Source organism: Sus scrofa, chromosome 4, assembly GCF_054392235.1.
Source record: "Sus scrofa isolate SSC_HxYL_T2T_F1_AM1 chromosome 4, Sscrofa_HxYL_maternal_Yorkshire_Landrace_v2.0, whole genome shotgun sequence".
Taxonomy (NCBI): domain Eukaryota; kingdom Metazoa; phylum Chordata; class Mammalia; order Artiodactyla; family Suidae; genus Sus; species Sus scrofa.
In genome coordinates, this window is record NC_139386.1 from 101,420,572 (window position 1) to 101,446,105 (window position 25,534).

A 25,534-nucleotide genomic window follows, 5' to 3' on the forward strand; every position below is an offset into this window, starting at 1 on the left:
CCTCTGTCTCAATATGCAGACCCTCTCACTGTTAAATCCTCCACCATAGGGCTCCTCATCACCAGCATGTGAGGGCTTCTCTCCCAACTACTAATCTTTTGTTGTTGCTGCAGCATGTGGAAGTTCCCAGGCTGGCGATCAAACCCAAGCCACAGCAGTGACAACGTTGAATCCTTCACCCCTAGACCACCAGGGAACTCCTCAACTACCTAGTCTTTATCCCAACCCACTGATGACATAAACCATATTCCACAGTTGACAGCAATTGATGTGCACAGAACCCACCATCACTACCTCCATCCCTACCTCCCCACCAGCCCCCTCAATCCCCTCAGTAAATGACCCCAAGACCCAAGACCCAGAGTCATCCTAGTGTCTCCTTCTTCTTCAACCCACATCCAGGGACACACCCAGCTTTCCCAGTTCTTCTGCCCTCTTTCCTCAGACCCTCCCAATCAGTCTAAAATGCAAATCTGGACCTATTTAAACCTCAATAGCTCCCTACTACCCCCAAGGGGAAACAAAATTCAATTCTCTCCAAATGGTGCCTGAATTCCTCGTACTTTGGCAACTCGTACCTCCCCAGGCTTGTCTCCCCTGCACCGTAGGGACACTCCAACCACGTCAAATTATCACCATCCCTGAGCGTGTTTTATCGCACCCTCTGCCTAGAAGGTGCTCTGCCCCCCACACACACACCTGCTTCCCAGGACTGTCCTCTGAAACACCTGCCCAGATGGGACCTGATCAGGAGATCCCTGTAATGCAGCACGTCTCTGATGGTGCCCCTGTGTGCCCTGTGCTCCTGATTGGCTTCCCCTGTTGGGTTCTGAGACCCTTTACATTAAGGTCTGGGTGTTCTGCCCATGACCCTGAGGAGATCACAAGAGGCACATAACAAACGCCCAGGAGGAGTGAGACTTCCTGAAAGTCTTATCCCTGCTTCTACACCAAGAGTTCCTTGGGGTAGATGCCTTATGCTGTCGTCACTCTGTCCTCAAGGATCCAATACTGAGCTTACAGCCTTCAGCAGATACTTGTTGAGTGAAGAATGAAGGAATGAGAGCTCGTCGTCATGGTTAGGGAGGGAGGAGGCCCACAGAGCTGTCATAGCTGCTGCAGAGCATGCTCTGACCTTGACTCAGCCTGATTCTGCGGAAACTGACTGAAGCCACTCCTCCCCAGCATGCTGCCTTGGTCTCCCTGGGATGTCTGCAAACAGGAGACTTGAAACCTTGGCGATTCTGGATCCCTTTTAAATAAACAGAGGGATGTCAAGTCCTGCTTGAGTTATTCTGAGACTCTAGGGGTCACCTGGAATCTGTCAGAGATCTGGCCCATCTCTCCTCCACCAGAGGATGACAGTGGCTGCAGAAGTCAGGTCCAGTGCGTGGGGCTCCTGCCACTGAGCTCCATGCTCTTCCCATCTCCATTGTCGGAACCGCCTAATTCTCTGGCCGCCATTGAACGGAGGGAAGATCTGGGGAGCTGGAATGTGGGAACAGAGTCACTCAACTGCCAGTTGTCCAGTGGAGGGACAGAGAGCCCCACGGACTTTGAGAGGTCATGGGGGAAAGTCACTCCTGCTTTCTGCGGCTGATCTCTCCCTGGACTGCTGCCTGAGGAGGGCAGGAGCTAGGCCTCTGATTTTGTGGGTTCAGTTGCTGCCCTTCCAAGAAGGTTATTCTCCGGAACCCCTTTGGATGAGGCCAGCTTTCTGAGTGCTGTCTGTTCCTGGCAGATATTGCAAAACTCCTAGTGCTCAGGGGTTCTCTGGTGCAGAGAGCTCTAGCCCTGCACCAAACTCTTCATGTACCAGATAGCTGATCTCTTTAGGTTCCCAGTGCATTGCTAAATCCCCAGGACCCAGAGGATGCTTGGAATATAGTAGAGGCTCATTAAACATTCGTGGGAAGGAGGAGGGAGGTAGAAGGAAAGAGGAAGGGGAGGGAGAAGGAAGGAATGAAAGAAGGAAGGGTATCAATTTACATGCTTTTCTTGGGACAAAATATTTCCAGTTCAGTAAAGCCAGTAAAAAGTAAAATGGGATCTGGGCTTAAGCCTGGGGAGTCAGTCCCCATTGCAGCGTGTGCTGTGATCTGCCTGCTGCCAATACTCCCACCAGTCGAGGTGTGGACACCAGGGCCCCAAAGCCAGCACTTTGTGGAACATTTCAATACCCACCACAACCTCTGTGTGAGTCCTCCTGTTTCTGTGACGCTGGAGCAAGAATAAGTCAACATCCTGCAGTGGTATCTAAGGGTTCCCCTAAGACCATGGAGATTGGATTCCACCATGAATCTGGATTCCTACTAAATGGAAACAAGAGGACCCAGCAATTATTTGCCCTCAATTCTGTGCATCTCTTGCAGGAGGAAACTAAGGAAGGAAGGGAGGAGAGAAGGAAGGGAGGAGAGAAGGAAGGGAGGAGAGCCATGGGCCACTGTTGGCACCAGCTACCACCGAGCTGGCAGAGAGTCCTGTGAGCTTCTCTTGGCATCTGGGGGCCCCATGTGAAGACAAATTCCCAGAACAGGGCCTGCCTCCCACTAATCTCAAGACTCTTGGACACAAATTTTCATTTACCGGAGAAGAAAGTCTCTTGGGTCAGAAAACTTGATAGTCAATGAAGCGTCCTTAGCAGCACATGGCAAGAGAACTATAACCCTTTGCTCTTAGGGTGTGCCAGCCCTGTCTCTGCCTGGGACTTTCAGCGCCCCTCTCCCACAAGCCTCCCCTGGCACCATGGAAGGAACTTGTCTCAGAAGCACCGGGCTCGGAGCACTGCGGGCCTCAGCTACAGAGATGCCATATTTCCCCTGGGATCCTGGAGGCAGGGGTGACCGGAGAGAATTCTATCCAAGGTGAAAGCCTCCGGGTCTGGTGGTGCTCCATCAATACCCTTAAAGTGGAAAAAGAATCAGCTGAGCAGAGGGAAGACAGGGGAATAAAATAGAATATGAAACAGAGAAATCTGCTCTTGTGTCTCCACTCTGCCCTATTACCCCTAGAATCTTGGACATCACATTCCTTCTTGGAATCTCAATTTTCTCATCTCTGACAGGGAGGCTACTTGTATGGTACCCAATCCAATGAGATCGCATGTGGTAAAGTCCCCGATGAGTCATAAAGGACTATAAAAATATAAACGAAGAGTAATAATAAAAACACCATCAAAGAATGATGATGATAAGGCCAACCTAGGAGGAGCTCTGTCCCTCTCATAACCCTGCAGCCTTACATGATGTCAGTGAGCCCAGAGGGTGGAGGAAGGGGAGGCCTGCAATAGGAAAGACCCCCAGTGATAGCCCTGTGTCAACACACTTCCAGGGCACTGCTAGAGCCTCCCTGGAGGACAGTCCTGAGGGCACACACTGCCTTGACCCAAAGAGGGTGAGAGAGCAGGAAGGAGCCTGATGTCTGATCTGAGTGACCTGGCCTTGACCTTTGTGGGACTCCTGTGATGACTGGGAATTGAGCTCTCTCATCTCCCCAGCTGGTTCTGCAGGCGTCCGGGAACCAGAATGTCAGGTGGGTGCGGAGCCTGGGCTCAGGCCGTCACTCTGCCTTGGGAGCAGCGTACCTGTGTATACAACAGGAAGAGGCTGGATGAGAAGACCTCTGCAAACCCACCCTTTCCTGGGAGGATCCCATGGACCAGTCCTGCACGTTTCCCACAGACTCTGTCCCTGGAGGCTCACAGTCCTTGGCACGATATCCAGCACCCAACACTGTCCACAGCACCCTGCACTGGCTGCGCTCAGGGGCACACCTGGCTTAGAGGAGCTTCAGTCTGACCTTGCACCAACAGTGACATGTCCAAAAGACATTCAGAGCTGCTCTGGAAGGTTCATCCATCAGTCAATCATTGCATCCTCAAAAACATATCAAGTGCCTATAACATGCCAGGCATTGTGTTGACCCTAAAGATACAGATGAGAAGAAGGCCCGGCCACTGTGTTTAAGCCATTGCCATTCTGGGTCAGGGTAGGGTTGGGTGGACACACACACAAACATACATGTAAGACAGGATGATACATGCAGAGACCCTCCCAAGACCTCTCAGTAGAATGAGACAAGGTGGGGAGTGACAGGGAGGTGACACTCAACGTTCTGTCTTTGGAGTTACAGTGCTACTCCCACCAACACCTTGCCCACTCCTTCCACCTTCTAAGCCAGGAGCCAGAAGGAATCCCCTTTCTGCCACTGATTCACTAGGTGACCTTGGGAGAGTCCCCGTGGCCCCTCAAGGTCTCAGTTTGCTCATCTGTAAAATGAAAACAACGATGACTCTATTCATTCAACCAAACCACAAATTTTTTTGAGCAGCAGGTAGACTTTGGGAATACAGCAGGGAGCAGACACATGGCCCCTGATCTCGTGAAGTTTAAGGTTCACGGGGAAGGTGGACATTAAACAGGACATCACATTAGTGCTGAGAGCTATGAAAGGTGAAACACAGAGTCCTAGGGAGCTGCAGGAAGAGACTCTCACCCAGCAATGGTCACAGTCTCAGCCACGTTATGGGTTCAATTAAGCTGTGCATTTGAAAGTGATCTTCATTTGTTTTGTTTTATTTATTTTATTTTATTGCTTTTTAGGGCCACATCCACAGCATATGGAGGTTCACAGGGTAGGGGTCGAATCAGAGCTACAGCTGCCGGCCTACGCCACAGCCACAGCAACACCAGATCTAAGTCGAGTCTGCGTCCTACACCACAGCTCACGACAATGCCGGATCCTTAACCCACTGAGCAAGGCCAGGGCTTGAACCTGCATCCTCATGGATCCTCATGGATCCTCGTCCTGAGCCACGACAGGAACTCCAAAAGTTTTCTTGACACTGTAAAGTGCTGTGTAAATCTGTGTCGGCCTCCCCTGTGTGTTTTCTCTCTCACTCAGAGCTGATAAAGTCCGAATATGAGAAAGATGGAAAGGAAAACAAACATCAGTTGAGATCTGATTACGTGGCAGATGGTTCCCATAACTACTCTCACAGTGGAAGCAATGTCAGGTTTACAGGCAGGGACAGGGATGCACAAGAGGCCACGCAGAGGGTGGCACAGCTCAGGGGCAGATGCTAAGTTCAATCCTTCAGGTCTCTCAACTGCTCCAGAGTCAACAGGAGAACGAGTCCCCTTCCTGAGTATTTCCACCCCCAGCCCTGCTGCTAGGCTTCTGCTTAGTAGGAAAGGGTTAAACTGACACCATCCAAGAAGCTGGGCGAAGGGAGACGTGCACCCAGGAGAGGGCCGGGTGAGAAAGGGCAGCCTGGCAGAGAGCCCAGGCATTGCCTGGCTGATGGGACCTGAATCATTGCCAAGGCCCCGCCGGAAGATGGGCCCGCCAAGCTCCGAATGAAGTCCAGTCTGTTTTCGAATACAGGGAGTGGACAGATGTGGCAGGTGAGGTCCAGAGAGGATACCTGGGTGGCCAAGGCAACAAAGAGGTGGGTGCCGTGCCCTGTTTCTCAGACTGCTGGTCCCACTGGACTGTGAAGGCTGGTTTTGGCGATGCCAGCAGCCCCCTGTTGGTTTACCCATGTCATCACTCCTGTCCCTCAGCCGGTGGCCTCAGGCTCTCTCTCTTTTTCTTTTCCATTGTAAATTTAATTTAATTTAATTTAATTTTTTTATTATTATTAAAGTGTAGTTAATTTACAATGTTTTTTCAAGTTCTGCTGTACAGCAAAGTGACCCAATCACACACATTTCCCTGTGCTGTACAGTAGGATCCCATTGCCCATCCATTCCAAATATAAGAGTTTGCATCAAAAAAAAAAAACCAAAACACCCATCCATCCCACTCCCCCCCCCCCACCCCCGGGAACACCAAGTCTGCTCTCCTTGGCCATGATCTGTTTCTGTATTTTTTTAGATAGTATCATCCTTGAGCGCTCTCTTGTCCATTGAAAACCTGCTGTTGGGAGTTCCTGTCATGGCTCAGCAGTAATGAGCCGGACCAGTATCCATGAGGATGCGGATTCGATCCCTGGCCTTGCCCAGTGGGTTAAGGATCCGGCGTTGCCGTGAGCTGTGGTGTAGGTCACAGACGCGGCTCAGATCCCACGTTGCTGAGGCTGTGGTATAGGCCGGCGGCTATAGCTCCAATTCGACCCCTAGCCTGGGAACTTCCATATGCTGCAGGTGGGGCCCTAAAGAGACAAAAAATAAAGCCTGCTGTCCCCAAGCCATCTGATACATACACTAAGTATGGCCCCTTCATGGGGAACACATGTGTGTGGTTGCAGGTACGGACCCCGGGATGAAGAAATGAAGGTGCAGTCGTGGGGTTCCAGGTCTAAGCCCTTGGAGGAGTCCTGGGCAGGGGCACGGGGTGGTGGCTAGGGTAGATTTCCCCCCAGATGAGGACACCGAGGCCCAGAGCCAGAGCAGAAAGCAGTTCACCTTGGTCACCCAGCTAGTAAGTGGCAGGGTGAGGCCCAGAACCCAGGTTTTCTGAATTCAGCCCCTTCAAGAAAACTATAGATCATGTAGACCTCAGAGCAGCCAGAGGCCCCTTCTCCAGCCAGAAATCGTCCCCGGGGGACAGCAATCCTGTCCCCACACGACAGAGGGCTGGGGAGGAATTTTGGTCCCTAGCCAGGGCTTTCCAGGTTAGTCACCCCAAGTCCCTTACCTGACAGCCACAGAGCAAACACAACCCACTCTCCCCCAGAGTCCCTATCTGCTCTCTGAAGGTGCCATTCTGATGATAACAGGATGCCCCCTGGTGGTGGGGTAGCAAAACCCAACCTCAGAAGTCCGACTCCTGTTGGAATCGTAAGTCTATTGTCCTGGGGGAGCTATTTAACCACACTGAGCTTTGGTTTCCACGTGGATAATGATGGGAGAAATTCGGCCTAAATTTGGGAGTTTCTCTGAGAACATTGAGGTGACAAATCTGAACTCGCTGTGTGGCCCCTGACACACGGGACTTGATCAGACAATGCTTTCCTTTCCCCTCGGCAACCCCTTCCTTTCTATAATCACCAGAATAGTTCATAGAGTTAATTTAGAGAAAGTTGGTGATGTGATGCAGACAAGATACCCTAAAGGTGGAGTCTTAAGGGAAACCTCTGTGTGTTTTATTAATACTGAGTCCTGCTTCTTTGGGACTGAGATACCTCAGAGCCTGACCCAGCCAGTGTTTGCAACACCTAGGGGTCAGGATGCTTGGGTTCTGCCCTTGGACTGGGTGTCTTGCCCTGGGTGTTAGTTTCCTTGCTGTGAAATGAGAAGAGAGGTCAATAATTCAGTAAATATTTAAGACAAGCTTCTACTGTCTCCCACACACCAAACACAAGACTGAATGAGGAAAGAGGAACCAGGAGTTCCTCTCGTGGCTTAGTGGTTAACGAATCCGACCAGGAACCATGAGGTTGCGGGTTCAATCCCTGGCCTCGCTCAGCGGGTTAAGGATCTGGCGTTGCTATGAGCTGTGGAGTAGTTTGCAGATGTGGCTCGGATCCCGCGTTGCTGTGGCTCTGGTGCAGGCCAGCAGCTGTAGCTCAATTAGACCCCCAGGCTGGGAACCTCCATATGCCGCCGGAGTGGCCCTAGAAAAGGCAAAAAAGACAAAAAAAAAAAAAAAAAAACGAGGAACCACATGGATGGACATGAGGATGGGTAAGATGTGGTCTCTGTCATAAAGGGACATAAAACCTGGTAGTAGAAGCCAAGAAATGCAGGAGGGAGCTGGCACAGCAGGAGTTTAAAAGCACAGACTTGGGAGTCAATGTGCTGGGTTCAAATGTCAGCTCAACCTTGGGAAAGATCCTTAACTTCTCTGGGAACTGGAGGCTATAAAATGGTTCCCATAAATTATTTTACATCATAGTAATATTATCATATTAATTAATAAATTATACTAAGTATAATATTTATACTAGTGGTATTATATATTACTATATATTATTTATTTGTAACTTTAGAATGTTTACATTATATAATTGCATTATTATGCATTTATGATATTAATATTAATTGTACATTATATAATATAAATGTGTCCTGCATAAATTATATTCTCTATAAATATGTTATATATAATTTAAATAAATATAATAAACATAAAAACATATGGTATAATACATTAATTTATTAAAGCACTTAAGATAGGTCCTGGTACAGAGTGTTATCACCCTGTGTTTGGTGTGATAACAAGGTTTACTATGTAGAAGGCACTCCGTAGGGGCATGCCTTGTAGAGGAAGCCACAATTAATTCTGATTATTTGAGATTGACAGCATTACATTAGGCCTTGAAGGAGAAGGAGGTTTGTAGTGATGTCTGGGTAGCTTCCTGCTCTTTAGGGTCCTATCAGGGACCCCAGCAAAATCTCCAAGATGGGCCACTGGTTCTGGACTCGTGTCCTTGATTTTATCGCCCCCTGCTGTCCATTGTGTGTAAAGCAAGTTGGATACTTAGTCTCGTTGCCACAACGGGGACCTGCTGTATAGCACAGAGAATTCTACCCAGTATTCTGAAATGATCTATTTGGGGAAAGAATCAGAGAGCGGATACGTGTATATGTATGACTGGGTCACTTTGTTGTACAGCAGAAATTATCACAGCCTTGTAAAATAACTATATTTCAATAAAACTTAAAAAAAAAAAAAAAAAACCCTGGAGTTCCCGTCATGGCTCAGTGGTAACAAACCTGACTAGGATCCATGAGGATGCAGGTTCCATCCATGGCCCCACTCAATTGGGTTAAGGATCTGGCTTTGCCGTGAGCTGCAGTGTAGGTCGCAGACACAGCTCAGATCCTGAGTTGCTGTGGCTGTGGAATAGGCTGGCAGCTGCAGCTCCAATTCGACCCCTAGCCTGGGAACTTCCATATGCCATGGGAGCAGCCCTAAAAAGCCAAAAAAAAATAACTGTGATCTGGAGAGCTTACAGCCTGATTTAAGAGACTTGGACTATGGAATAAGAAAGAACAACAGAGACAAGAGAAGCTGAGTTGAAGAGAAGTTTGGACAAAGAAATGTTGGAAAACAGAGGTCTTAATTTGCTAGGGCTGCCATAACAAAGTACCAGAGGCTGGGTGGTTTAAACCACAGAAATCTATTTTCTTATAATTCTGGAGGCTGGAAGTCCAAGATCACGTAGTCCAGAGGGCTGGTTTCTTCTGCAGACCCTCTCCTTGGCTTGGAGATGGCCCCCTTCTCCTGTGTCTTCCTGTCGTCTTCCGTCTGTGTGTGTCTATGTCCAAAGCTCTTCTTCTTATAAGGACATCTGCCACATAGGATTAGGGCCACTTTAATGGCCTTGTTTTACCTTATATGTCTCTTTAAAGGCTCCATCTCCAAATAGTCATATCCTAAGGTATTGGGAATTGGGATCTCAACATATGAAGTTGGGGAGAGGAGGGTCACAGCTCGGCCTAGAACAGCAGATGAGAGGAACAACCGCTCCTGGGTACCAAAAGGGACACCTGTCCTATCACAGATATCCAGGGTGATAAAAACATTCTGGAAACACACAGCTATGATAGTTGCAAAGCCTTATGAACATACAAGACATCCCTGAATTGCACACTTTCAAAGGGTGAGTGTTACGGTATGTGAAATTATATCTTAATTTTTAAGGAGCTCCTAGGACCTTAGTGGGGCTCTTGGGTAGGTGTCATTCCAAGGTCTTCCTGTTTCTGACACAAAGAACTGTATTAATATTCCATCTTGTTTAGTGTGCATCCCCGCGCCCGAGAATAACTACGATATTAGACCAAGTAAATCATATTACAAGAGAACAATGCCAAATGGTGCAGATTATAGAATGTAAATACCCAGTGTTCTAGAAGGTCAGGAGGAGAGCTCAGCGGTGACTGGCTGGGAAATGAGGTGGAGCCGACAGGGCGGGGGACAGGAAGCCTTCTGGGGGGCGGGGCCGAGCTAGACTTGATGGGTGGGGCACAGGTGAGTGGGTCGAGGGGCAGGGGAGTCATGTGGAGTCATGTGGAGGCCAAAAGAGACATCGGAATCTTCCTTCCATGCCCGCCTCAGAGACATGGGTGGGACATGGGAACCAGACAAGAAGGCAGGAGGTAAACCAGGAGAGCAGGACAGAGGGAAACCACTGCGGTGGGGTGGCAAGATTTGTACACTAAACAGAAATGGGTAAAGACAAAACAAAACTAGGAGCTCCTTTAATTTAAATGAACATAATGCCGATTCTTGAGCAACTGGCCCACTTAGGGTGGGGATAAAAGGGAAAACGCACTTAAAATGCCTGATGAGATGTCTATATTCTGTCTCTTTTAAGGAAATTATTCAGTCTGAGTAAATCTCACCTCCCTATTAACGTGATTTACCCCTCTCCCCTGGTCCTGCCCATGCTGGCTTCTGGGTTCAGGAGCAGGAAAGCTTTCAAGGGCTGAAAGCCACACACAAAGGGAAGCCTGCGATTCTACTGTTGGATTTGGGGGGGTTTTGCTGCCCCCTACTGTTGGAGGACTGAACGGACAGGGTTCTCCGGCTGCAGCTGGATGATGAAATCTGTGATCCTGTGATCCTCCTGAGTAACCCTGGTTCACTCTAGCTCCGACTGGAGCTGGGGACTTCCCTGAGCCCTGGCTGTGGCTCCAGACACCCTGTCCCCAGAGCCCACCCTGCCACTTTCAACTGTAGAGGCACAGACCCCATTCATCCCAGCTAGGGTGACTCTCCCAGCTCCCACATCCCCACACCAGCACCTCGATCTCCTTCCTTCTCCAGGGGACCGATAAGATCCTCTGGACCCCTTTCACATCCATGGGATGCAGGGGAGCTTGGAAGGCATCCCAGCTCCTTCCATAGCACCGAGTAGGACACAAGGTACAAGACTGCAGTTTCCAGCTTTCTTCTCCACCCAACTATTTGTCCCATCTCCCAGCAGCAGCCCCACCAGTAAGAGAGTCAAGGCACACGTCTAACTGTTGGATTAGCCGTCTCCATCCCCTTCTCCCTCAGGGCCTCAGACACACTGTAGGACCACAGGAGCTTTTAATAACCCTTCTCTGTGCAGAGGGGACCTCCGCTCCATCACATCCTCCTCCTGAGACCCAGAGGGTCACAAGGTCACCAGCTCTCCGGGGTCCTCAGCAACCCCAGTATTAGAAGCTGACCCCAGATCTTTACCCCGTCCTCCGGCTCTTTGTAGAATAGGGGGAGCAACTGGGGGCTCCCTGAAAAGAAGCCTGCAGGCCCACAGAAGGGACCGATAACAATGAGGAGAAGGGGAGACCTGTGGATGCTCCTTGAACACCCCACGCTTAGCTCACGGACAGAAGAGCGCAGGGCTGAGCTCTTGCTGGCGACCAAGAGACAGAGCAGGAGGCCACCTTCAGGGCCCTGCCCTAGGCTGACCCCTGACCCCAGCAGGTCTGATGTGCAATTGCAGAGGGAAAATCTAGCAAGAGTGCAGCCCTTACAGGTGAAGCAGGATGCAGAGAAAAACCAAAGCAGAACCTCACTCTGACTCTCCTCAGGGGCCCCCTTTGGAATAAGACCTCATAACAGAAAGACCAGACTCCGACTTGGCTCTCTGGGTAAGAGCACTGGGCTCAGGCGTGTGTCTGGGAGACATGAGTGGTGTGGCTAAAAGGTGCAGCGGAGTGGGGGGAGTGGGGACAGAGCTGGGGAATCCCTCGTGAACTGGCACCTGCTTTTCCCCAGCGTGTGAACCTGTAGCCCCACAAGCTTCCCTATCACCAGCTATAAAACAGGTGTGATACAACTGCCTGCCTCCCTTGGTTCTTGTAAGGGTTAGAGAAATAGCAATGACATTGACTGTCCGCATTAAAGCAGAATTGTTTTCAAATAATCCTTTAGTAGCCAGAAGGTAAGTTAGCCCAGGCAGTAATGTTGAAATAATTTTAGCCACCACCCCCATGTTTACTCCATCACTGGAGCGAGAAAGAGAAGGGGGAGGGGGTGGTGGAGAGAGTGAGTGTGTGTTTGTGAGAAAGAGAGAGAGATGAGTGGGGGAAGGGAAGGAAAGCAAAAAGAGAGAAGAGGAGGGGAGGGCAGGGCAGGGGAGGGGGGGTGGAGATGAGAGAGCGATGCAACCAGTATGGAAGCTGTGCTGCCTGGGCTTAAACCTGGCCGCTGGCCCATGGGTTTAAAGAGCCATTTTCTTAAGGACCAAGGAAGCTGGGTCATGGGTTGAATTGAGAAGAGAGGAAAATAATTTATTTATGCATTTCCAAGAAAGAACAGAATCATAGAGTTTTGAGAAACCAGATTCTCAACCCAGGGGCGAGGAGTCTTCATGTGGCTTCCTAGAGTCCCCACCAGGGAAAGGCCACAGTTGGTGAGGGCTCGGTCTGCAGCTGCAGAAGAGTAGCTCAGGCTCTCCAGGGAAGGATGGATTGAACAGTCAGGGAGCGGGAATGGAATGTCAAGAGTCACCCTGCATGTGCCCGAATGTGGAAGGAGCCACTTCCTGCTCCTCCCAGAGCCAGGAATTACCCGGAGCCTATAAAACACATCTCTGCACCTGCTCCTCATCCGCCCTGAACCTCAGGATTGCCTGGTCCATAACTGGGTTTGACCAGGTGAGTGGGTCTTTAGGAACCTAAAGGGAGCACAGCTTAGAGGGTGGGGGCTGCTGGAGACCACGCGGAGTGGAAAGGGAGGGAGGGGGAATCGGGGAGGAGGAGAGATTTTGCCTTGGATCTGGCAGGATCCCCTGAGGAACTACCTGGATGGTGAGTGATTAGCCGACCCAAATTCTCGCCAATGTCCGGCCTCTGTTAACTGAGACAGCTGGCTGGAGAGGGTGTATCCTAGGCCATTTGCCTTTCACAGACACATTCGTAGATGCTTAGAGAGGGGACAGAGGCATACAGAGAAAATGATGACACCTGGTGATACCGTGAAATACCATCTGCTCCTTTTCTCTACTTTGAATATAATTGCTTTCCTTCCTTCCTCCCTCCCTTCCTCTCTTTTCTCATCCATTTATCCATTCATGTATTATTCATATATTCAACAATTACTTATTGAGCTCCTACAGATTATCTGGTGTGTTCCAGATACTGGAATGTAAAGTGTGCAGAAGTGGAGGCTGACAAATCCCTCCTCTAATGGAGCTTCTGTTTCAGTCTTCCACCTACATTTATTGAACATTTTCTGTGACAAGAATTGTGCCGTATCTTAGATATTCATGTTTAATGAGCAAGATGGCGGCTTTGGCTTGAACGTGTGTGTGTGTGTGTGTGTGTGTGTGTATGCACACTTCTGATTACTTACAGGTGTCAGCAGCCTGGGGTTAGATTCCAAAGGAGGAAACAGTGATCTTGGATTTCACAAGTCCATAAAGCATCTGGATTGGATTTTAGGTCGACTGAATCCCACCTAGATGTCCTGCCAGCAAATCCCGCAGCCTTGCCAGCCTCCTCTCAAAGGACCCACGACCAAGTGTCCCCCAAAATGTCCCCCTAGGGGCCCTCCCAAGATGCCCTGCTCCAGTCTCTTCCTGCTGTGGCCTTAGCCGCAGGGCTGCAGTGGCCTCAGCACACTGGGACAGCAGAGCTCCAGCTGTTGCCACAGCTTTGGGGCTGCTTCCTGTCTCGCCTCTGAGAATCAGCTGAAGACCAGCCCCAGTCCTGTGCTTCTTGGCCCTCAGTCTCCTCCATCCCTTGATGAGTCTCTCCTGGGGGACAAGACCACCCTGGGGCTCGCTGCAGAAGCAGCCATCAGCACAGTGACTCGGGCTGGGCTCAGACTCGCTTTCCTGATATTCGGATGTGATTGCTCTGAATGAGTCGCTTTGCTACAATAAATATTTTTAAATTCCCCTGGTCTTGTGAGTTTTTAATCTTTTTTTTTTTTTTTTTTTGTCTTTTTTCTAGGGCCAATCCCGCAGCATATGGAGGTTCCCAGGCTAGGGGTCGAATCGGAGCTGTAGCCACCAGCCGACGCCAGAGCCACAGCAACACTGGATCCAAGCCGCATCTGCGACCTACACCACAGCTCACGGCAACGCCGGATCCTTAACCCACTGAGCAAGGCCAGGGACCGAACCCGCAACCTCATGGTTCCTAGTTGGATTCGTTAACCACTGAGCCACGACGGGAACTCCATGGTCTTGTGAGTTTTGATTCATGTTTTCACTCTGCTTATCAAGTCCTACTCATTCTCTCTGAACAGATGGCTGGGTTCTTAACTTCAGCTGGATAGGGAAAAAAATCAATCCACCAAATAGAAATAAATGAATTTTAAAAAATAAAACAAAGGAATGGGGAGTTCCCTTTGTGGCTCAGCCTACAACAAACCCAACGAGTAATCCATGAGGACGCAGGTTTGATCCCTGGCCTCCCTCAGTGGGTTAAGGATCAGCCGTTGCCATGAGCTGTGGTGTAGGTCACAGACAAGGCTCAGATCTGGCATTGTTGTGACTGTGGTGTAGGCTGGCAGCTGCAGTTCTGATTCAAACCCTAGCCTGGGAACTTCTATATGCTGCAGGTGCAGCCCTAAAAAGAAAAAATAAAATAAAAATACACAGATGAATGAATAAGGCAAAACAGAGACAGATTCAGATACAGAGAACAAACTAGGAGTTGCCAGTGGAGAGAGGGGTTAGGGCAGAAGCCAGATAGGGGACAGGGATTAAGAAGTAGAAAATACCAGGTATAAAATAAGTAAGTTACAAGGATATAATGTACAACACAGGGAATATAGCCAATATTTTATAATAACTTTACATGGAATCTATTAAAATATCAAATCACTATGTTATATATCCAAAACTAAATATAAAATGGTAAATCAACTATACTTCAATAAAAGAAAAAAACTTAAAATTTTTAAGGAACTAAATAAAAATGTTTAAATGCCTGTATGGTTTGTTTTGATAAACCTAAAATGTGGACGCATTAATCAAACAAATAAATTAGAGCTATACTAATTACCAGGGAGAATCTTACTACAAAATATGTTTGAAATGTTCCTTTAAATAATTGTCTTGTACGTGAATATGACAGTAAGTGTCCTTTTACGTAAAAAGACATGAACTTGGACATTATTCTTTCAATGTTCTGACAATAAAATATGATATTAACCTGAAGTTTGTGCTCAATCTTTGCTGCTGAGTTAGCTGTTGTTTGAAAGGGGATTGGTGTGAAGGAACGCCCTGACTTGCTTGAGTTTCGAAGGAGGAGACATACAGCCACAGGCTGGGATTCTCAGATCCTCCTTGTGCACGGGGAAGCCTAAGCGAATGCAGTCTTTTGACATCCATGCAGTAGCGCACAAGTGCATTGTCAAGTGCACAGAAGCCAGGAGAGGATGCTGTATGGATCTGCTTTGTCCTGCTCTCTCTACAACACTCTGAAGCCCGTTCGTTGTGTGGCTGGTAAATAGCTTCTAAAAGGCATTACTAACCGTGACGAAATCTATTCCCCGGAGTTCAAGTAATAGGCGTGATCCTCCTGCCCACGGAATTTATGTGGGCTCAGTGTCAATTCCAGACTCACCATTTCATTCATATTTCATATATACACACCTCTTCCTATAAACTAGAAGGTGAACCACCCATTCTACGGATCACCAAGTAAGAAAAAAATGCTATCAATTCCACTACGAAATGCCAGCCACTGTCCGGTGTGTTCTGATGTCGGGGCTGTGGCTTAGGTGATGAATTGAGATGAGGACAGAGCCCGACAGGTCCTATCATCTGCTGTGAAACTAGCTGGCCTGAGTCAGCAGGGGCCCAGAGCCTGCCCTCCCCTGGGGCCAGGGCCTCTGCTCCCAGCCGGCTTGTCTGTTCGTTCTCTTCCCGCTTCACTGTGTCCCTTTCTTCCTTTACACACCACATTCCTGGGAGGCTCTTTGGAAACCAGAGGTTCTGCTCAGATCCAGCTCCACTGCTCTCATGGGTAAAGTCACTTTTGCAACCAGACAGGGAAAGTCACAGGTCCTGCGTGAAACAGAGGGACAAGGGGCTATGTCAGGACACCTCTTAAAAGGTGTTAGCACCAGGCTCCAAAGTGAGCCCAGCCTCTCGGGAGCAGGACTCATGAATTCTCTCACAAGCTGCTGCCTTTTTCCTTCCGTCCTGGAAGGTCATGGCCATGTCCAAGCTGTCCCTCTAACATTCATGGACGAGATGCGGCTGCAGCCGGGAGCCAGTTGGGACATAGGCTCTGAGGCCCCACTTTTCTGAGGCCCCACTTTTCTGAGGCCTAGGGAGTGAGGCATTAAAATGATCCAAAACTTAGAAATAAAGCAAAAACAGACTTCTGCGCAGTCTTTCAAATGTGTACTGCATGCTACTAGCCAAGCCTGCTTAGTTTATTTGATCTGAAATTATTTGGGGGAGGGTGTGATTTTAGTATTCAGGGGAAAGTGTGAAAAAACACATATTCTATTTACATATTCTATTTATTATTGGCTAGATTAGTGACTTTATTAGTTAGGTTCCCCAGATTATTAACCTAACCGCATAAAGTTATATTTAATTTATAAACAATTTCTAAGTTGCAAATTCTTTATGTCCAGGAGGAAAGATAACCCAATGGTTTCATTGCCCTTTAGGACATTATTGAGTTTCATATTTCAATTTGCAAACTTATTCAGCATTCTTTCCTCCTTTTTTTTTTTCTTTTCTTTTTTTAGGGCCACACCTGCAGCATATGGAACTTCCCAGGCTAGGGGTCCAATCAGAGATACAGGTGCTGTCCTACACCACAGCCACAGCAATGAGGGAATCAGAGCCGTGTCTGACATCTACACCCCACTTTGCGGGAAGGCCAGATCCTTAACCTACTGAGCGAGGCCAGGGATCGAACCTGCATCCTCATGGATCCTAGTCAGGTTCGTTAACCGCTGAGCCATGAAGGAAACTCCCAGCATTTTTTCTTTTTCTGCCTGTATATACACTGGTATCTCCTATTTGCCTTGAACCATGTTTATCATCCTGCTGGCTCCTTTATTGGTGAATGAAATAAGTTGAAACATGCCAAATATATATTTGGGTATGAGTCATGATTTTAACTTTTGAAAATTATGGTCTAACAAACCCTCACATCCACTTTTTTGCGCGTGGAGACCGAGGCCAGGGCCAGGACCAGAGAGCGCCAGTGCGGACAAGAGGATCCAAAGGGCTTCCATGACTTCACACAAAAAAAGCTGGATTAGTAAATCGAGCAAATGAAGAAAACAGATGCGAGCAATACATCAAGGAAGGGCGAGGTTTTTCCTGGGCCATAGAGGGCTCCAACAGGAAGTTCCAGTGTTAGATCGGAAGGGGTTTTCTGGAACATACTGAATTTCAGTTCCCAGGAACCTTCATTGGATAAATCAAGGAAACAGCTGGAGGGGCTAGTGCTCAGATTAGTGACTTTCCAGATCAGGTGAACTTCAAGTAGAGCTTCTGAAACCAGCCCCAGGCCATGCTTCTTCAGCCATGTTTATTTTTTCATCCCTGTATGAATGGGGGCAGTCGGGCAGTCAGGCATCCATGCATTCAGTCGGCACTGACTGGGCAATTAAGCATTTGCTTAGCCCCCAAGGGAACCTCAGCCAGGAGGCAAAGGGTTTCTGCTCTCAGGAGGATCATATGCAGGTGGCTGTGACGGCGGTAGAGACAGACACAAGAATATCTACAGGCAGGTGTTTCTTCATTGACCTAAGCTATTTCCCAACATTTTCTGAGATATAAAGAGACACAAGGAAACATGTTAAAGAATCATTTATCCCCCCACCTCTGGTTTCTCCCGGGGGACCCCCATCTGTCCCAGATTGGAACATGAACCCACAGTTTTTTGGGAGTTTTGGGGTTGTTTTTGGTTTTTGTTTTTTGCCTTTTTTGCTTTTTAGGGCCGCACCCATGGCATATGGAGGTTCCCAGGCTAGGGGTCAAATCAGAGCTGTAGCTGCCAGTCTATACCACAACCACAGCAATGCAGGACCCAAGCCGCATCTGCAATCTACGCCACAGCTCACGGCAACCCTGGATCCTTAACCCGCTGAGCGAGGCCAGGTATTGAACCCGCAACCTCATGGTTACTAGTTGAATTTGTTTCCTCTGCGCCACAATGAACCCACAGTTTTTAAATTAGAATCACTCACCTGATGTCTGGACTTACTGAGGTTCGGGTTCTTTGTGCCTCGGGGCAGAAGGAATTCAGCAAGACATAAAGCAATACGCAAGAAATAGATTTATTAGGAGAAGATGTTTGTGAGACATGCAAGTGGTAGACAAGGAGGCGCTGCCTCGAGGATTATGGGGCTGAGAAAAGAAGGCCTCTTTCTCCTCCTTCAGTAGTAGCTCCTCCCTAGTATCTGGTCAGAGAGTATTTGACCCTATAAGGGAAAACTACGACTGCTGTCAAGGTGCTTATTCAAATCAGCAGAAGGGTGGTCCTTAAACACCTGCCCTTGGTCTGAACCTGAACCTAGGCCTCACCCCATTCCCCACCCAATGACCTGAGGCATATCTCTTGCCTCCACTTGTCAAGCAATCCTGCCTCTTTCTGATGGCTCTTTTGAGCAATCGTTAACTAACAGCGATCTCCCAAAGTTCCTTAGGTTTCTCTCGCTGTCTCTGGTCCCTTATTGGGGCTTCCATAATGACCTGTATAATATCCTCCTCCATCCCTGTCAGACTGGCTGCACCCACAGCATCATGTGGGAGAGCAACTTCTCAGGGTGGGAGAAGCCAGAATAGAACATCTCACAAGGACCAGGAAAAGCTATGGCTCAGAATTCAGGTTCCCTCAGAGCGAGACAGAATATTAACTCAGGGAGTCAGTGTGGGAACAAGGGCTCAGATGCATTTCTTTGATATGGATATTGATTAATATTTGTGGCTTAAAGGCTCCAGAGAGAAACACCGCCACAGGCCTTGTTTTATTATAGGAAATGCGCATTCCCCACAGCGTTTGTTTACTGTAGGTAATTCGAATCTCTAGCCCACTCCTCAACTGAAAGAAAAGGAAGGAGAGGAATGGTGACTCAACCTAAGGAAAGAAACGGACCAAAAAACCCCATAAAACTTAGGGGACATTTCCAACCCTAAAACCCCTATTAGACAAGGACTAATATAGGTCATTGAGCAAGGCCAATAGGAGAAAACCACAACTCTCTGGACCCCACGTTTGTACCCAACCCTCATCTTTAAGAGATAAAAATCCCTATAGGACAATAAAGAAAGGGGCTCTTCTCCTCCCTCCCAGCAGCCCTGGGAGCTATTTGCTTTCCTTTCATAAAGACTTTGCTTGCTTGCTGCCTGGGTGTTCGCAGAGTTCATTCTTCGACTGAGTGAACAAGAACCCCGATTCTGATATCATCTTTCCGGCATCAAGAGGACACGCTCGAAGGAGCTGCAGAGAAGAGCCTCTGCAGGCACTGGTCCCGGGGATGGCAGGTCCACTCTCCAGGGAGGGCTGGGGCTGGTGAAGCCCCTCTAGGCCCAATATCAGACCCAGGGTGGTCCCGGGAGCTCCCAAGACCTCCCGGGAGGCAGGCACAAGGAGGCAGGGGAGTGTCAGTGTTACAGCAGGCAGACAGTTCTACAGGAGCAGAGCAGGGGGGCCTGGGGCCAGATGGCAGGAAACCAGACACCATGCAAACAGCAGGGTCCATGGGTGGATAAAGAAAAGCAGAAACCTCCAGACTGATGGGAAACCACAACTTTTGAGGTGATCAGTGCCCTGGGGGCAGACAAAGAAAGGTGGAAAGAGCTCAGATATCCAGTGTCTGAATGTAACCTCATTATAATAAAATTAGCTATGCAGATAAGAAGGACCCACGTACACCAAGGCCATGACACTTCTGATAAAACTAATTAAGGAAAAAACCCCTCTCCCTTCAGAAAGGTGAAGCAAGTTTGAAAATTAAGGAATACGGCTGCCAAACTCTGCCTTCCCAGTGAATATCCTGCCCATACAACCAAATGCCCAGGATAATCGATGTGCCAAAAAAATGCAGGGCAGCTGCTCGCCTGTCTGCCCACCTCTCCTTCAGAGGTGTAATTCTCACCAAAGTAAATCCTCAATTTTCTTTCTCAATTTTCCATCTCATTTCTGAATTCTTTCCCTGACCAGACAGGAACCTAACTTCCAAAGACATCAGGTACGACCCAGCACGTGCCTGGTTGGGCAGGAGCCACCTCCTGTGCTTCCAGCAGCCAAGCGGGGGGGCCAGTAAAAGACCCCCAGGCTCCAGTCTCTCATCCACTCTGACTCGCCAGGGACCACTCCCTGCTCCCGTCTGTGACCAGGGTGAGCGGGAAATGAGCAGGACAGGGGAGAAAGAAGAGGAGGGCAGCAGGGGGATGGCCAGGGGCAGAGAGAGGACAGAGGGGAAGGAGGAGGCGGAGGAAAGGGTGTGTGTGTTTGTGCCACACGGAGCAGGAGCCAGACTGGCTGTGCCTTGATCTCTGCGTCTGTGTCCCGGATTTGCCCAGATGGTCCAGGGGAGCCAACAGGGCCCATCTCTCTCACTGTGCCCAGGGTTTCCATGTGGGGAGGCGGACAGGCGCCAAGTTAGAAATATTTACACCATGGGGTTGAGAATGTTTCAAACCAGGTCTCCTTCTGGAGTGCTAGCGGCTAGACACAGCCCGAGCACTCCTAGTGGTCCTGGACGTCTAGTCGGGAGCTCAGGTTTGCACCCAGGGAACAGCAATGTCAGGGGTGGGACTCCTTCTGTAGTCAGCATGAACAGACCGATCCTGGCTCCCCTCTGGGAGGAGAAGAAGCAGCGCCTCCTACTGATTATTTAATCCAATTTCCTGTACTTGCAGGAGAGATGTAGCTTCTTCAGGTCACAGAGGCAACTATGATCTAAAGGTCATTCCTCTTCCACATAGATATTGATTTTGTTTGTTTGTTTGTTTGTTTGTTTTGGTCTTTTTAGGGCCGCACCCGCAGCATATGGAGGTTCCCAAGCTAGGGGTCGAATCAGAGCTGTTGCTGCCAGCCTACACCACAGCCACGGCAACTCGGGATCCGAGCTGCGTCTGCAACCTACACCACAGCTTGCGGCAATGCCAAATCCTTAACCCACTGAGCGAGGCCAGGGATCGAACGCGCAACCTCATGGTTCCTACTCAGATTCGTTTTCTCTGCACCACGATGGGAACTCCATGTATATATATTGATTTTAAAAGAGAATTAAGTCTCAGAGACAGAGTGTTGGGCGAAGCAGAAAGAACAGCTTTATTGCTTTGCCGGGCAAAGGAGGTCCCAGCAGGCTAATCCCTCAGAACTGTGTCCCCTGGAGAGGGACTAGCAAGGGGGTTTATAGGTTTAGCTTGGAAGACAGGGTTATTGACTAAGGGGTCTGTGTTATTCTCCCTCATAGATCATTTCGGGGTTGTCAAGTCCAGAGCCAGTCGGTCCAGTAACGGTTTCTGGTTGTCTTCGGGTTATCGGTCCTTGATCTTTTCGCTGGAAAGATGATTGCTTCCCGGGAAAGGGTGTTAGAGGGTGTTTCAATTACAAAAGGAAATGCTAGGGGCAATATAATTCTAAAAAGTAAACACTAGTAAATAAAGCAATTAAGCAAGGAAGAAATCCTTTGTGAAAAGCCAGTTAAAGTCAGTGGGCCAAGGCAGGACAAAACATCGTGGTGACTGTTTTAACCAGTTTTCAGCTGTATCCACTTTTTTTTTTTTTTTTTTTTTTGGTCATTTTGTCTTTTCTAGGGCCGCACCTGCGGCATGCGGAGATTCCCAGGCTAGGGGTCTAATCAGAGCTGTAGCTGCCGGCCTGCACCACAGCCACAGCCACGTGGAATCCCAGCCGTGTCTGCGACCTACACCACAGCTCACAGCAACGCCAGATCCTTAACCCACTGAGTGAGGCCAGGGATCAAACCCGCAACCTCATGGTTCCTAGTGGAATTCATTAACCACTGAGTTATGAGGGGAACTTCCTGTGTCAATATTTTTTAATCATTAACTCCGGAGTCAGCCTTTTGAGCCTGAGGGGAGGACTGGGAGGCTAAAGGACAAGGCTTTTCCCACACAAGGACTCGGGGACTGGTTTCTATAATGACCTTGGTGTAAGTATATAAAGAGTTTCATTATTAGCTTTTAGGTGGACTGAACTTGTGCCAAGATGACCTGCTAGCAAAACCAGCAGCAGTGCCAGGCCCTTACCCTCCCAAGTGCACCCTCAAAAAGTCCACGTAAGTGACCCCCAAAATGCCCCCCTGCAGTCTCCCCTGCCTGTGGCTCCAGCTGGGGGTGGGGGGAAGGGGCTCCCGCTTTTGTCTGCCTGGCCTATGCCACTGTCCTCTCTTCTTTTCTAAATCACTCCCTGCATTGAGTCATTTTCTTTTATGCTTATCACTGTTTTTATCCGTCTCCTTAGTCATTTTTAAGTCCCTGAGTGGCAGTAGTTTTGAGATTTTAAAACTGTGTTTATTGGTTATTCCTACAAAATTTATTTTATTACTTTAAATTTTTCTTTTCACTTTTCAAAAACTTGATCTGTCTTGACTAAAATATATAATCGATCAGATTTTATTGACCTTACTTACAATATCTTTTGTTTTAGAAACATTTTCAGTCTTTATATAATAAAGTACATCTTTCTTTGTTTTTACAGCTTTGGTGTTTCTTGAGTTGGCTAGAGGTTTGTTTGTGTTTTCCCTTGTCCTTAGTATTTACATGTCAGCAAACAAAACGGAACAACCCTCTAACCAATCCCCCATCCCCCCCCCAAAAAAAAGAGTTAAAAAAAAACGAGCTCACCAAGCTGGAGACTTAGGGATTCTGTGGATGGAGGAGGCTAGACGGGAGGTGGACCCCTGAATCTGTTTCAGGGGCTTCTGCCTTAAAAAAGAGCAACTTTCTGAGCCCTTCCTTTTCCCAGGACCAAGTCCAGGTAGAAAACTGACCAGGCAGGAAGGTTGGGGGTCCCCGGAACCGCAGCGGGGTGTCTGGCATGCTCACCTGAGGAAGAGTTGGGGTTACTTCTGCCTCCTCACGTCTCCTCCAGCTGCCGCCTGGAGATGGATCAAGGACCATGGTCTTGATTGATGTCTCAGGGCAGGAAGCAGGACGTCAGAGCATCAGGCTCTGAGAAGAGCTGTGCAGAGACGGCGCATGTTCCGTTTTACCGCTCCATCCCTTCCAAACTATCCAGTCAGGGGTTATTATTATTACCCCTCCATTATTCTTTTTAAAAATATTAAAATTCGATTCACATAATTCAACATCTATATTAAATCAAATACTAAAATGCTCGATACAGTTTTTTTTTTTTGCCACACCACCATGTGGAAGTTCCTGGGCCAGGGATCGAACACTCACCACAGCAGCAACCCAAGCTGCTGCAGTGACAGTGCCAGATCCTTAGGCTGCTGTGCCACAGGAGAACTCCAGAATGCTCAATTCCTTTTTGAAGGAGCTGCACAAAAAAAGTATGATTTGGGGGGGGGGAGAATTGACCTCTTTCTAATATTCATTCTTCCCTTCCAGAGAAAAGGCATGCTTCTCTACTCAACTTTTGTTTCATATCTGACTGCAAAGCTCTGTAGTTTCATTGATCGTGTTCTTTAAGTTATTATTAAGGTGATTTTTATTAAGATGATTTTTCCAGCTTTATTGAGATATAATTGACATACTATTGTGTAAGTTTAAGGCATACGATAGGATGTTATTGTGAAATGTTTACCATAATAAGGTTAGTGAGCATATTCTTAACCTCACATAATTACCCTTTGTGGTGTCATTGTAAGAGAAAAAGCAAAATGAACAGAAGCGGTCCAAAGCAGATGATCAAAGCAGATGATCCAGGTACTGGGGTTTTACATACCAGTACTTTAACATAACTTTGATAAATATGTTAGAGAAAATAGAGGAAAAGTGAATAAACCAGATGAAAAGGAGGAAAACATCAACAAAGAATTGGAATGAGAAACAAACCACGTGGATATTCTAAAGGATACTGCAACTGGAGTTCCCGTTGTGGCGCAGTGGTTAACGAATCCGACTAGGAACCATGAGGTTGCGGGTTTGATCCCTGGCCTTACTCAGTGGGTTAAAAGATCCGGCGTTGCCGTGAGCTGTGGTGTAGGTCGCAGACGTGGCTTGGATCCTGCGTTGCTGTGGCTCTGGTGTAGGCCGGTGGCTACAGCTCAGATTAGACCCCTAGCCTGGGAACCTCCATATGCCACTGGAACGGCCCTAGAAAAGGCAAAAAGACAAAAAAAAAAAAAAAAAAAAAAAAAAAAATACTGCATCTGGAGTTAGAAACATATGGAACAGATCTAATAGCAGACTGGGAATGGAAGAAGACAGGATAAGTGAAGAAAAGCCAAAAGAAAATATACAAATCTATGCACATAGAGGAAAAATAGCTGGGGGTGGGGCAGAGCAGAGTGAATAAGACAAATGCTCAGAACGTCAATATGCACATCACTGGAGTCCAAAAAGAGCAGGGAGAATGGGACTGAGCAATCCTTGGAGAAATAATGGCCAAGAATTTTCAAAATCGGATGAAAGACACACAAATACAAAAAGTTCCACAAACTTCAAGCATCGTACATATAAAGAAGGCCCCATCTCAGCAAATCATAGTGCAATGACAGAAAATCAAAGCATAGGAGAAATCTCAAACTATTTGTTGAGAGGCACACATGTAGCCAAACAGTCACACTAAGATGTGACAAGAGCTGAGACAAAATCTTTTTTTCAGCTATCAGTTAAGACCTGCTATGGAATCTTATCAAATTAGAGGATGAGCAAAGTTCAGCAATACCTAAAATGCATGCGGTCTGTCTCTGTTTAAAAGTCATAACCTTAACATCTGAGAATATTTGTGTGAACTTTGACCCCTAAAAGTCTTAAGAAGGGATGTTCTTGAGTTGCCAGCATCAATATTTAGGATAAAGTTTTTTTTAAGTGCAATAACTCTTTGGAACTGTCCCACCAAAAGAGGACGTTTTTCTTCCATTTATATGAACTCTACGTATCTGCACATATTTTTTTTTTTTTTTTTTTTTTTTTTTTGTTGTTGTTGTTGTTGCTATTTCTTGGGCCGCTCCCGCGGCATATGGAGGTTCCCAGACTAGGGGTCGAATCGGAGCTGTAGCCACCGGCCTGCGCCAGAGCCACAGCAACGCGGGATCCGAGCCGCGTCTGCGACCTACACCACAGCTCACGGCAACGCCGGATCGTTAACCCACTGAGCAAGGGCAGGGACCGAACCCGCAACCTCATGGTTCCTAGTCGGATTCGTTAACCACTGCGCCACGACGGGAACTCCTATCTGCACATATTAAAGCACAGTCTGTTCTCTATTTAGTCTGTTGCTATCCATTCATTTTTCCTTTCAGCAGCTACTGAGCGCATCATGACCCAGGCCCTGTGCTGTCATCTGGAATCAGAGGAGAGGATGCTAATTCCCTTACTCAGGTGGTTCATACACTGGGGAAACAGACTCAGTAACCACACAGTCTATTGAAGTAGCACAGGGGCCACAGGGGACTGGGAGATGGGGGCTATTAAGCGATGGTTTCTGGAAATAGACGATTTTTGAAGTTGTGGTCCTTTAACAGGGGATGAATGACATCTCAGGTGTAGAAAATATTGTTC

General features: G+C 48.0%; 2 protein-coding genes across 2 annotated transcripts in view; one reads left to right on the plus strand and one right to left on the minus strand.

Moving 5' to 3' along the window:
• CRCT1 (cysteine rich C-terminal 1) overlaps positions 1–25,534 on the minus strand; it is a 239,033-nt gene that overhangs the window by 14,696 nt on the left and 198,803 nt on the right. The gene's annotated exons all lie outside the window — the stretch shown is intronic.
• The window catches only part of CRNN (cornulin), a 41,001-nt gene continuing 37,401 nt past the window's right edge, over positions 21,935–25,534 (plus strand). Inside the window, exon 1 of the mRNA XM_085020418.1 lies at positions 21,935–22,119. The gene's annotated coding sequence lies outside the window, so the exon portion shown is untranslated. The remainder of the gene's footprint in view (positions 22,120–25,534) is intronic.